Source organism: Nannospalax galili, unplaced genomic scaffold (genome assembly GCF_000622305.1).
Source record: "Nannospalax galili isolate Female #2095 unplaced genomic scaffold, S.galili_v1.0 scaffold1408, whole genome shotgun sequence".
Lineage (NCBI taxonomy): Eukaryota > Metazoa > Chordata > Mammalia > Rodentia > Spalacidae > Nannospalax > Nannospalax galili.
In genome coordinates, this window is record NW_008357131.1 from 55,306 (window position 1) to 68,798 (window position 13,493).

Genomic DNA, 13,493 nt, shown 5'->3' on the forward strand with positions numbered 1-13,493 from the left:
TGTTGAGAGAATATTAAGAAACCTTAAGAGAGGAAAGTGCCAGAAAAATGAGATGCTCTCAAAAATTCATTACTGACAATATAATCACAGACGACTGGGGAAAAAGATAAAATATGAAAAAAATGTGCACAGTTACAGGGCTGAAATTCAATGAATTCAAATTTGTTCTTGTAAGTCAGAAAACTGTAGGCATGATGTAGCAAGGTCAGATTCCTGGTTTGGACATTGTGCAATAGTTAAGATGTGAGCATTGGGGTATGGGGGGGACTGAGGAAAGGGCACATGGGGTATCTTTGCAATATCTTTGCAAGTTCTTATAAATCTATCTCTCATGTGGTTATTAAATAATTTTTAAAAATATTTTATTATTTTTATTTTATGGGTATGAGTGTTATGCCTGCATGTAGGTAAGTGCACCCGTGTTGTGCAACGCCTGAGGAGGACAGAAGAGGCTGTCGAATCCCCTGGAACTGGAGTTACGGACAGTTGTTAGCTGCCACGTGGGTGCTGGGATTCAAACCCGGGTCTTCTGCAAGAACAGTGTTCTTAACCACTAAGCCATCTCTCCAGCCCCAAGCCTAGCTTTTTAAAATAGGGGTTCAGGGGATCAAACTCATACCTCCCTATCCTGCAACTGTTCTGTGTTCTCTACACTCTGCCCCCATGTTCTGTTCACTGGCATAGGTTTGTACAGCTCTTATCTCATCTCCTAGGGCCATCTTCAGAAGGTGCTAAATAGCTCCCAAGAAAGATGCATAAAAACTTTCATCATACCACCTGCCCACTGAATATACTTAGTACTTGGAGGGCAGAGAAAACTTTTCAGAAAATAAGATAAAAATACAAGCTGAAGAAATCTGTTATCTTTTGCATCATTATAAGAGACCCCATATGTCTTCTAAATGACCCCAGGCTGGAGGTTGGCATATTCTGACCATCTAATGGCACTTTTTAAAAAGAAATCACAGGTTGGATGACAGCATGTGATTAGGGAATAAAATTACCCCCAGTCAATGGACTGACTAGAGTTGGGTATGTACTACCCTAAAACAAGATGGCTGAGGGCATCATCACTGCTACTAAGAAAGAGCGTGGGGGCTGAAGAGATTGCTGAGTGGTTAAGAGCACTGGCTGCTCTTAGAGAAGACCCAGGTTCAGTTCCCAGCACCCACATGATGGCTAATAATCGCCTGTTAACTCCAGTTCCAGGGGATCCAACACCCTCTTCTGCCTCCACAAGCATTGCATGACACAGATGCACTTACATGCAGGCAATACATTCATGCAGATAAAATAAAAATTATATAGGGCCGGGCATGGTGGCACACACCTTTAATCACAGCACTTGGGAGGCAGAGGCAGGCAGATCTTTGTGAGTTCGAGGCCAGCCTGGTCTACATAGTGAGTTCCAGGACAGCTGGGGCTACAGGAAGACCCTGACTCAAAAAGACCCAAAAAAAAAAGACAAAAAAAAATTATATATATAAAGAAAGAGACTGATGGCCAGCTTTAGAACTGACTCGGAAGGGACAGGCTTATTAGTGAATTTGTCTTTACATCTAATCATCATCATTTATAAGGCAGTGAAAGACACAAAGGAGATTATTCATTAAAACACTTAACACTATATCCACATGCAACAGGAAACGCTCTGTGCATGTTGGGCCTCTTGGGGTTCCCATTATTCAGTTAATGACAATCCCTCTCTTACCTGGATGATAAATACCATTTAACGGTTAATTCCTTGCACATTCATGGGCATACAAGAACTTTATGGGGTGCCTATGTGACACCAGATGCCTGGTCCTGCTCAAACCTATGAAATTTTGGCCCAGGGAAATGACACTTGATTTGGCAGGAGGGAGCCAGCCAGGCCTGGAGTTGTAGACTGAGAAAGAAGAGGGAAGGATGGTGACTCTGGCCTGTCCATGATGTTGGCTCTGCTGTTGATCTGCCAGAGAGAAGACAGTTGTGGATTCCCTCAGTCTTAGGAGTCTCTACCATAACCCGGTAGGAAGCATTTACAGAACACCTCTCCACAGCACTGTGGAGGGATCAGCACTCACTCCTTTGCTGGTGCAAAGTCCTTCAGGTTTCCCCAGCCTGTCTCCTCTCTCACTGCCTGAGGTTTGGAATAATAAACATAAAAGAACTTGGCAAACTGGAGAGCCTTTTACATGGTCAATTACTTTGACCATAAGCATTTGTCTACTAATGCTACCACTTGTGGGGCCATTTTAGGTAAGTAAGAGTCATGGTCAGACTGGAGCATATTCTTCTGATATCAAGAATAGTAAGTCAGCCATGTCAATGTTTTCTGATCTATACAAATGACAAGAAGTATATGGATGCTGCTCTAAGAAGAGGTTCAGTACCTAAACCCAAGTTCTCCCCATCTATAAAGAACCCTCAGTTTACTCTTAGGCTCTGTATAGTCCTTTGAAGTGCAGGCTCTGCTGCTTTGTAGACTTCCTAAGCTCAAGAGGATTTGCATCTACAGAATTATAGAAAACTTGAATGATCATACACAGGGTATAGTGTTTCAAAGTGCTGGTACTACAGGTGAGTGCCGTTATGCCTAATTTCCAGGCATGGCTTTCTAGTCTGGCCCCAATGCCCACCTTCACAAAGCAACTACCTTCAACTTGATAACCTGCACCATTCTGTTCTTCTTTTACTGCTCTTTAGAGACAAAGTACCATGTAGCCAAGGCTGGCCTTGAACTCACTATAAGACTGGTCTTAAGCTCGGGATCCTCCCCTGCTTCTGCTTCCCAAGTGTTGGAACTACCAGTTCATGCTACCCTGTCTAGCCTCTTTCTGAATTTTTCAAGGCTTCCTTCTAGCTTAGAGTGGAGATCCCAGAAAATATTTACATCCTACTCAGCAAAAACTGCCTGATTTGATAAGCTACCCCACCCTCAGCCAAACCTTGCTTTACTAATTAGCTGAATAATTGAGAGCAAGATGCCTGCAGTTCCAGAGGTCTAACGCTTAGCAATGAGCAGAGGAGAGTTGGGTGGTAGGTTTGTTGGGAAGGCAGCAATAACAACCGAGTATCTTAGAGACTTCCATAATGTCAGCTTAGCAGGAACTTTGATTGCTATACCCTTACTGAGGAAGAGAAAGGAAAGGAACCTAACCAAGATGCCACAGATGTTCCCCCCTCCCCCTCCCTTCCTCCCTCTCTCTCTTCACAGAATCCAGGCTGGCCTTGAACTTCTCTCCCTGCCTCTGCATCCCAAGTGCTGAGATTACAGGCACATGCCTTCACATTTAACAAGACCAGAGTTCTTATATTCCACTTCTCCCCTTTGCACCAGTGAGAGGGGCCTGCACCAAGCCAAGGAGTGGAAAAGACATACAGGACATCTAAAAGAAATTGGAGAAAACTGGGGGCTGCCTCCTAGGTAAATGTCTTCACTTTACTTGCCAGAGAAACAACTAGAGTAGAAATTAAAAAAAAAAAACCAAACACATCAGATGGTTGCTAAAAGCTCTTGCAATGTGATAGTAATTAAGAACTTTGGAGCAGGGAAAGCCCCCAAGATAGAAACAGAGGAGGTGACCAGGAATCCCCCCACCCAGGACAGAAGTTTCTCAAAGCTGCCACATTCCTGTAACCTTTGCACCACGTTACCTGTAATACTTAATTATCACATATGTGCTATTTACCTTTTGCTTCCATTCCTCACATATGAGTATAAATGCCCCCAAAGACTTGAACAAGGGTCTGGCACCTTTAGGGAATGATCTGTGTGTCAGTGGTACCTAAGAATAAACTCCCTCTCCTCACCTGACTTTGGCTACTGGTCTCTCCTGATTTTCCATAACACAACTGCTTTTATAAAAGCTGGAGCCTTAAACTAATTAAAACCCACTAGAAGCAAAGGCTTTGAAATGCAATTCAAAAGGATGGTCTGGCTTCTCCAAGTTAGTAAAAACAGAAGAAATTTAGCAAAAACAAATCACTTTTTTCCAAGTTCAAACATTTCAGACAGAAACTACATTTTGGAATACAGGAACCAACACTAGAAAAACGAGAGACCTTCACAAGGTTTTAAAAAAGACAAGGCCCAAAAGGTATACCACTCCTAAACCTTGGGCAACTGAGATTCCCCCACTGCACACACTTCCACACCCTAATTCCAAGTGCCAGGACTGTGTAGAAGCTTTACACACCTCACCTTGGTTAATCTTTACAACCACCTGTGAGGACGTTTAGTCAGGGAAATGAAGCTAAGTAACTAGCTAATAAAGCAAAGCCAGGACTAGTGTTCAGGTCAGAAACAGGCCTCTAACAGGGACTGCCAGTCTGTGCGCAGGAATTCCTAGGACACCCATTACGAAGGTACGAGGACTCTCACCCTGATCAACGAGGCACCCTCTCTTGGTCTTTGTTCTTTCCCTTTTCTACTGCACTTCTTCATATTTGCATAGGACTTTGATGAATAAAGCCAGTGTATGCCTGAAGCTATGTACTCACTCCTTCCCTCAAATTCTGTGTTGAAACTTAATTCCCAGTGTGAAGACAATAGAAGCCAGAGCTTGGTGACCTTAATGAGATCAACATCTCTGGCTGCCTGGTAACCAAGAGCATCTGGGACAAGGAGGCACTGCTTAGCTCTCTCTAGAAATGGTATCCTCACCACTGATAGCTACTTTCCCTCTACACACTCAGATATCCCCAGAAGGAAATTAAACCTTTAGAAGGTGATTAGGTCACAAGAGCCAAGTCAACACGAATGGGTTTAGTACCTTATAATTGAGGCTCTGTAAATAGAGAACAAAAAGATAGCTGTCCTGAAACCAGTAGGCAGGCCCTCACCAGATACCTTGATTTTTTTTTTTTTTGTCTTTTTGAGACAGGGTCTCCTTGTAGCCCCAGCTGTCCTGGAACTCACTATGTAGACCAGACTGGCCTTGAACTCACAGAGATCCTCCTGCCTCTGCCTCCCAAGTGCTGGGATTAAAGGCGTGCACCACCACGCCCAGCTACATACCTTGATTTTTAAGGCTTCTTAGCTTCTAGAACTTGGAGAAATAAATTGTTAATAAACTACCCATCTTTGTTACAGTAGCATGAAAGGACTAACTATCATTGCTAGTCCCATCTTTATGGATTAAAAAATATTTTTGACTGATTTATCTTTATGTGTAAGAGTGTTTTGCCTGCATGTATATAAATGTACCTGTCCATATAATAACCACAGATACCAGAAGAGGGCATTGAATCCCCTGGAACTGGACAGTTGTTAGGCGTCATGTTGAGTGCTGGAAACCATTCTCTGGAAGAGCAGCCATGCTCTTAACCACTGAGCCATGAGTTCCAAATCTAGCCCTATCATTCAAAAGCTTGACCATATCCCTTTCCGGTTTTTTGGTTTTTGTTTTTGTTTTTAAAGGCCGAGGATTAGCCAAGTGATTTACTTAAGGTCAAACAGCTAGTAAGGGGGCTTGACATTCTACAGAGCAGGCTCATCTGCTGTAAGACTCTGATTCTGCCAAATCCCCCCCCCCATACTACACACTTCCAATCCCATCTCTCAGATTTAGTCTAGTACTTAAATCTGCGCAGCACTGGACCCACTTCTCATAAAATGCTCCTCAAAGGAGGAGCTCCTGCTCTTAGTCTTGGTGCCCAAGTGCTTTTTAGAGTGTTTCAGCCAATCCTGTTGGGTGTTTCTGGTTTTACTCTCCTGCCTCTGCTCTTAGACATCCGGGTAGTTTACAGGGAAATAACTGCCAGTGATGTGGAAACTATCTCTGGAGACAGTCAAGCAATTAAGTGGATCAGTGTTCAGGGACTCCTTGATCCAGACATCCTGGTTACCAGGCAGTCATAGATGACAGAAACCTATTAATCTCATTTAACTCATCAGGTGCCTATTCATTAACATTGTCCAAATGATCATTACTGGCCAAACAGGACTAATTTCCCAAGGAGTACTCTTTGACGCCTAACAATTCCCACTCCCATGAGAAACTCCAGATCTCAGCTAACCAAACAAAGAAGGCTCCTAGTTGGATGAAAGTGCAAGGTGTGCCGTCTGCAGGCTCATAAGGCTCAGCCTTTCTGATATTCATGTGACATGAAACAAGTCATGTGATTGCCATGGACAATACCACTCTTATTCTGAAAACAGAAAACATCTCCCCGATTACTTTTCAGATCTGTACAGTGATCAAATAGGCTAATCCATGTCAAAGTGCTCTGTCAGATCTCCAACAAATCATGAAAACATACAGGAATAACTATTTCTACTATTACCCAATTTCTATCTCATACACTCAATTCAACACAGCTGTCCATTTAGTCATCTAGCAAATGACCTGATGCCTGAACTCAGCTCAACAGGGGACATCCACCATGCCCACAAAGCACATGTGCCCTGGCACAAGTCCACTGCCCCAGAAGTAGCCTACATAGAACAGTATGGGAGATGTGAAAAGGGGTAGAAACATCCTAGAAGGGTCTACCAAAAGGGAGACTGTTCAAGATGAATTACCATTGGTGGCAACAAAGGGAGAATCATGCCTGGCAAGAGGAACGTCAGGAACAACGCACAAAGCTGCCCCTCCTCTCAGACCTAGCCTCCCTCACCCTCTTCTGCAAATACATACAGGATAGGGCTGGAAAAAGAAGTCCAAAATAGAACAGCATCTTTGTTATTGCTTCCTTTTCCCTGGATAGACACGTCTCTTGACTTCAAAGAGCACATAATATGCAGCAACTTTAAATCAGACACTTATTGGAAGCTTTACACAAATGATTTCCCATGATCCTGACCACAAACTAACCAGACAAGTAGTATTATCTTCACTCTGTGAATTAAGAAACTGAAACTAAGTTGGGGCTGCAGCTCAGTAGTAGAGCACTTGGCTCAGTATGCATGAAGTCCTGGGTTCTATGCCCTGCATCACAAAGAAAAACAAACAAAAAACCAACAAGAAACTTTTAAGCCTCAGAGAGCCAGAGTAACACATCAAGAGTTGAAAGACCCCAAGCTTGTCCGATTTTAAGGCTATGTTCCTCTTCCTATATGAGACTGCTCTCAGTGCTTTCCCCATCTGTAAGAATGTCCTGGCTTTACTGCTCATGTGTCACATGACCTTATGTAATGTTCATTATATTGGTAAACAGCAAGTGCTGTTTGAGTTCACTAAGAAAAGCAAGCCCGGGAATAGAACCCCACCCTCACTTCAGACCCAAGCACGTTTGTCTCCAAGTGTCTTCCAAGGCCCCATGTCTGTAAAAAGGGAGGAGATAAGCAAAACAGAGCAGGAATAAAAACACTGTGCCCTTGAGACCAGCTAGAAGGTAAACCACTTCCAACAGAGGTTACTATTGTTTATCCCATGATATAAAAGTGGAGCAGAGATGCTGAAGTTCAGCGTGAGATCAGCCGTGGAGAGAAAGCTCAACGGGAAACTCCGATGACTGTCTCACCTTTACCAGCTGGTTTCTGCTGGATGTCATGAGTGCACAACTTGATGATATCATCTCGAATTGTTGCTGTTTCTTCTTTTACTTGGAAACCGAACCCGAGGGGACTCTGCTCTGCTTGGGACTTACTCTGTTGGGAATTCCAGCTGACTGCTTTAAATGGGCATCCCTAGCTGATTTCTGCTGGATGTGTGGCTATCATCGGTCTGTTAATTATTCTCTTACTTTGGCTAGCTGTATATTTAATAAACGCATTCAAAACAAAAAATACGACTTCCACAGATTATTCTCTAGACTGTACAGAACACCTGAGATTTTAGGACACAAAAGGCCCTTCCAGAACTGCATAGGAGATTAGAGCCTTTACTACGTGCCTGAACTATCCTAAGCCTCTTGCTATAAGACAGGTGATGATGTGTACTATGTAACCAAAGACAAGGAAACTAAGATTATTGTTTAGTCCTACTCAGGAAATGACAGAGCTGTAGAAATCTGAGACCATATTTGGTTCTTTCAACCTTGGCCAAGAACGTCTTCAATGCTCCGCCCAAAGGTGGCCATTTTCTTTCTCTGAGTTCTAACATTTCCTAATCCTTCAGGCATATTCATTCCTATGTAGTGCTATATACTCAGGAGTCCAAGAGCCAATCAGCACTTGCTGTGAGATGGAGGGATGGCTCCCTCACACGTCCCTTGCTTCATGGGGCTGGCTCCTCATAGTGATAATGTGGCAAGATTAGTCACTGCTTGCTGTTGCTTGATTATAGCTATTCTTTTCTGTAAATGAAGTTTAAAAGTCATCAAAGGGTTTGTCAGCTGTGACTTATGAGCCTTTCTCCTGCAGGGAAGTCAGGCAGTGACAAATGCCCCTATCGTCCTGCTATCCATTATCAGTTGGAAGGTGCCACATTCCAATTACTAGAGACCCTAGTGCAGCTCCTGGGAAACCCTGCCACACCTGAGTAATGGCAGAAGTCTGGAACAGGGTTATCTATTCTATGCAGGTCTGTTACTTAACAGAGGGCTATGTGGGCTTGAACAGGGACTGGGAACAACTGTCCTAGAGGCCAACCTGGAGGCCAGAAAAGAAGACATGTCCCTGAGAATCTGATCTTCCTGATTTGTCTTTGTACACTACAAGACATAAGGAAACCAGCAAGGATTAAAAAGTCATTTAAAAAAACGCCGTATCTTAACTCGTGTGTGTGTGTGTGTGTGTGTACACTTACCATGTGTGCATGTGTGGAGGCCAGGGGTCAGTGTTAAGTGTCTTCCTCTATCATTCTCCATCTTACTTTGCTTTTCTTGATACTGAACCTGGAATTTGCAATTAGCTACACTGATTGGCTCACCAACTCCCAGGACTTGCCTATCTCTGCCCCCTGCCCAACCATAGGGTTTACAGACATGTACCATCAGGCCTGGCTTTTACATGGATGCTAGGGATCCAAACACAGGTCGTCATGCTTGCACTGTAAGTGCTGTTACCCACTGGCCCAGTCTCCAGCCCTTTTTGTTCATTTCAGTCTTCTATCATGTTGTTTACATATGCCTCCCTTTCCATCTGGGAAGTTAAAAGTAAGAGGGATGCCAAGTTCACTCCCCAAAGCTACTATCTACAGGGTCAGCTCCACTATATCATTAGCCTAGGGTTAAGCTGTGATCAAGTAAAAAGTACTCACTGTGGATGCAATAAAAAGCCAAGAAAACCACCAACATTCTAGTACTAGAGACATATCTTTTAACATCATAGGAATGATCTTGAACATCATAGAGCGGGTGCCCATCAAGTGTTTAAAGAATAAATAAATGAGTATCTAGAGTCAAAAAGTAGCCTATGGAGCCTGCAAATAATACAAGTTAAGAAACAGGGCAAACCAAAGTTCCCATAGAGGACTCCTTATATCTTGAGAACTACAAACACAGACTGATCTCTGTTTGGACAAGAAGGTCTCGGGGACTCAGAGTGTAAGCCTCCCCTGTTCATTCAGCAGGCTATGGCTCTGTTGGAGCCTCTAAATTCTGTGGTTGCTCCACTTAAGGCTGCTCCATGGTAGTACATATGTCCGTGTTCCCAGCCTATACTGGATTGAAAGTAAAGGATGACAGAAAGGGGGGGCCTAACCCCAACCCACATCAGGCATTAAGTCATCCCTAGAGCCTAAATCCCACCTCTATCAGCTATGAGACCTGGGGATGGTACTTCTTTAAAGTTCAAGGTTCTCAGCCAGATGTGGTAGTACAGAAGTGTAATTCCTAGTTCTGAGAGTAAGACAGAGGATTACCAGGTGCAGTTACACAGTGAGATTCTATCATTTAAAAAATATATATATATATCGCCCGGAGTGGTGGCGCATGCCTTTGATCCCAGCACTCGGGAGGCAGGCAGATCTCTGTGAGTTCAAGGCCAGCCTGGTCTACATAGTGAGTTCCAGGACAGCTGGGGCTACAGGGAGACCCTGTCTCAAAAAGACCAAAAAACAAAAACAAAAACAAAAAAACAACAACTGAGTGTCACTCCTAACAGCTCCACAAAGATTTGGTACTGAACACAATAAATACAATGGCACATGATTCTGTTTTGTTTTAATTTTCACGTTCAGATAGAGGTAAGGAAGAAACTGACACTCTAGAGTGCTAATCCAAATGCATCAGGACTCTGCTATACTTTGGATGCTGAATGTCCCTCAAAGACCCATATGTTAAAGACCTGGTCCCAAGATGGTGCTACTGGAAGGTGACAGAACCTTTGAGAGGTGGGGCCTAGCGCGAGGTCTTTGCTCCCTGATTTGTGGTGTCAGCAATTTTGTTCCACCACTTACTCTTGCCATAGGCCCAAAGCAAAAGGCCAACTGACCAGGGCTAGAACTTCTAAGGTACAAGGCAAAATAAACCTTTTTTAAAAAAATAATTTATCTTAGGCATTATTCTATTTTTTTTTTATTTTATGTGTATGAGTGTTTTGCCTGTATGTAAGTGCACCCTTGTGCAATGCCAACAGAGGCCAGAAGAGGGCATCAGCTCCCCTGGAGCTGGAGTTATGGATAGTTTGTTAGTTGGGAACCAAACGGGTCCCTCAAATGTAGCCAGAGCTCTTAATCCCTGGGCCATCTCTCCAGTTTCAGTTATTATTCTAATAAAGCTAGGTAGCACAGGATCTCCATATATTTGGCACAAAGAAAACCACTCAATGCCACAGTCAAAGTTACTTTACTGTTTTTAAAACCAGGTTTTTTAAAAAAAAATTTTATTTCTTATTTTACACATATGCATGTACTGCCTGTAGGTAAGTACACCCATGTCGTGCAGTGCCCACAGAGGACAAAAGAGGCCGTCAGATCCCTGGAACTGGAGTTATGGCCAGTTGATAGCTGCCATGTGGGTGCTGGGATTTGAACCTGGGTCTTCTGCAAGAACAACCAGTGTTCTTAACCTCTGAGCCGTCTCTCCAGCCCAACAGGTTTTAAGTACATATACGTAAGTGGTGAGGGTATGTTTGTGCATGTTGAGTGCTGTCCCTGTGAATGCCAGAAGAGGGCATCAGATCCCCCTAGAGCTGGAGTCACAGACAGTTGTGAGCCCCCTGACACTGACATGGGTGCTGAGGAACCAAATTTGAGTCCTCTGCAGGAGCAGTATGTGCTCTAAACCACTCTCTAGCCCTTCCCCCTCCCCTTAAAAAAAAAAAAATACAGGGTCTGTTGTGTGGTGATTTCCTTCAAACTGAACCATTCTCTAGGAAGAGAGGAGAGAGACTCCTACGACTCACGAAAATAAAGGAAATTCACAAGGCTCAGAAAAATCCTAAAAGGTACAAGAGTCAAAGCCCCTCTCCAAGGTTACAGAGACAATGACAACTTTTAGGGAGAAGTATCTGTCTCACTGAGCAGCCTCACAGATACAGGAGGGTTTTAGTCATCATTCATGCTGGGATGCAACTGTCTTCTGAGTCATTGATGCTCCTTTCAGTAATCCCTCACCCATACTCTGGTAAGTTACTCCCCAGAAGCTGCTGTTTCATTACACTCGTCTGTCACTGGTACTCTATCTGGGCTAAGTAAACATTGGTTCTTTACCCCTGCATCCCCCTCCCTCCCAAAAAAGAAAGAAGATAGCAGGGTCACACTTTGTAAGCCAGGCTGGCTTTGAATTTGTAGCAATCCTGCCTCAGCCTCCTAAGTGCTAGGATGACAGGTTTGAGTCACCAGACCCAGTTCCTTTTGTCTCTCCTATAACATTAACTCCACACATATTACTAAACATCTGACTGTTATGGTCAGATTTCCCTCATCTCCTGTTTAAGACCTTTGAAGTTTCCAATTATCAAGAATCAAGTCCAAATCCTTTAATAAAGCATAAGAGGACCTTCAAGAGTTAAGGCCACCAAATTTATACACAACAATCTTAAGCAGTTATAAGCCATTCGCTTTCTAAGTGAGTAAATCACAATACAAAGACAAAATCACTTGCACAATGTAACACAGTATCAGGTGGGTTCCTTCTAAAGGAGTAGGTACCAAACTCCAAAGCAAAGTTCGAAGCCTTTCACTGAGTTAGTGTATGTGAGGTAGGTATAGGAATGGGGCTCAATAAAACCTTTCCTTTCAGGAATAATTTGGGTATGTGTATAACACAGTATATTTTCATATACTTCAGTATGCTTCGTGCCATGAGTAGCAAATAAAAGCCTATTAACAAAACATCACTTTAGTAAAACCAGCCAGCTCTCAAAAAGACAGGTATGACACAACCAACGCTTAATGAACTTCCAAACTACTCAGTTCAACTGAAGAGCTAGAAGCAGCTGTGGTTACTGCACCCCCATTTACCCCTAACCCTGTTATTATCTTAGAAGTAATCTGTTCTGGCTCCTTTCCTCTCAAAAAAAATAAAATAGCACTGACAGTTATTAGCTGTCATGTGGGTGCTGGGAACTAAACCCCGTCCTCTGGAAGAGCGGCTAGTTCTCTTAACTTCTGAGCCATCTCTCCAGCATCTTGTTCTTTTACCTCCGTGGAAATGCTCTTCTGCTTTTGTTTGCTAGTTTTTCACCCTGGCATTTTGAGTGCTCTAAAGAAGTAATTATAGGTCCTTAGGCAGAAAAACAGCAAAAAGATTTAATTATTTACTGATTTATCAGGAAATCGTTTATTGGGGCTAGAGAGATGGCTCAGGGGTTAAAAGCACTGTATTAACTCCAGTTCTAGGAGAGCCAATACTTTCTTCTTACCTCTGCAGGCAGTTGCATACATGTGATGCACATAAACTCACACAGGCACAGACAGACACATACACATACACACACACACACACACACACACACACACACACACCCTTAAAAAAAAAAAAAAGATCATTCACTGAGCGGCTATTACTACCAGACATTACAGAATGTACAAGGGTAAATAAAGCATAATCTCTGCCCTAGAGGAATTCATAGTCCAGTGGTGAAGACCTCAGGAAAACCAGAACCTGTGTTTCAACTTGATATGGTATAAATTATAGGAGCAACTGAGAATTCAGGGGCTTGTCACTTACCTAAAATACAGAAGGGAAGGGAGAAGAAAATCAGGAGTCATCAAGAAAGTCTTCTCTTGTCAAGAAGGACAAAATGAAATTAGCCCACACACAGGTTAGAAAGGGCATAGCTAGGGGAAGCAGAAACAGCAAAGCAAAAGTTATAGAAGCTAAGCAAAGCTGTATCTAGTGAATGACTTGTACTATAGTTATGGCCAGCCTAAGGTGTAAAGATCCATGCTGGGAGAGATTACACCAGAGAGCCTAGATGACAGCAGACCAGGAACCAGTACGTACTCCTATGTGATGAGCCAGTGTTCAGTAAGAAGGCACACGCTAAGTGCTCCTGAGAGTCTAAGCCATGAGCCCTAAGCAGAGCCTGTGCTGGACAGCTTTAGTGTCAACTTGACACACCTGGGTTGAGGGAGCCTCAATTGGGGAATTGCCTCTATTGGACTGGCCTGTGGCCATGTCTGAAGGGTATCTTCTTGATGAGTGATGCGGGAGGGCCCAGCCCACTGTGGGTGGTG

General features: G+C 43.4%; 1 protein-coding gene across 5 annotated transcripts in view; it reads right to left on the reverse strand.

Annotated features, from left to right (window-relative positions):
- Positions 1-13,493, reverse strand: part of Raly (RALY heterogeneous nuclear ribonucleoprotein) — an 89,795-nt gene that overhangs the window by 9,544 nt on the left and 66,758 nt on the right. The window lies entirely within an intron of this gene.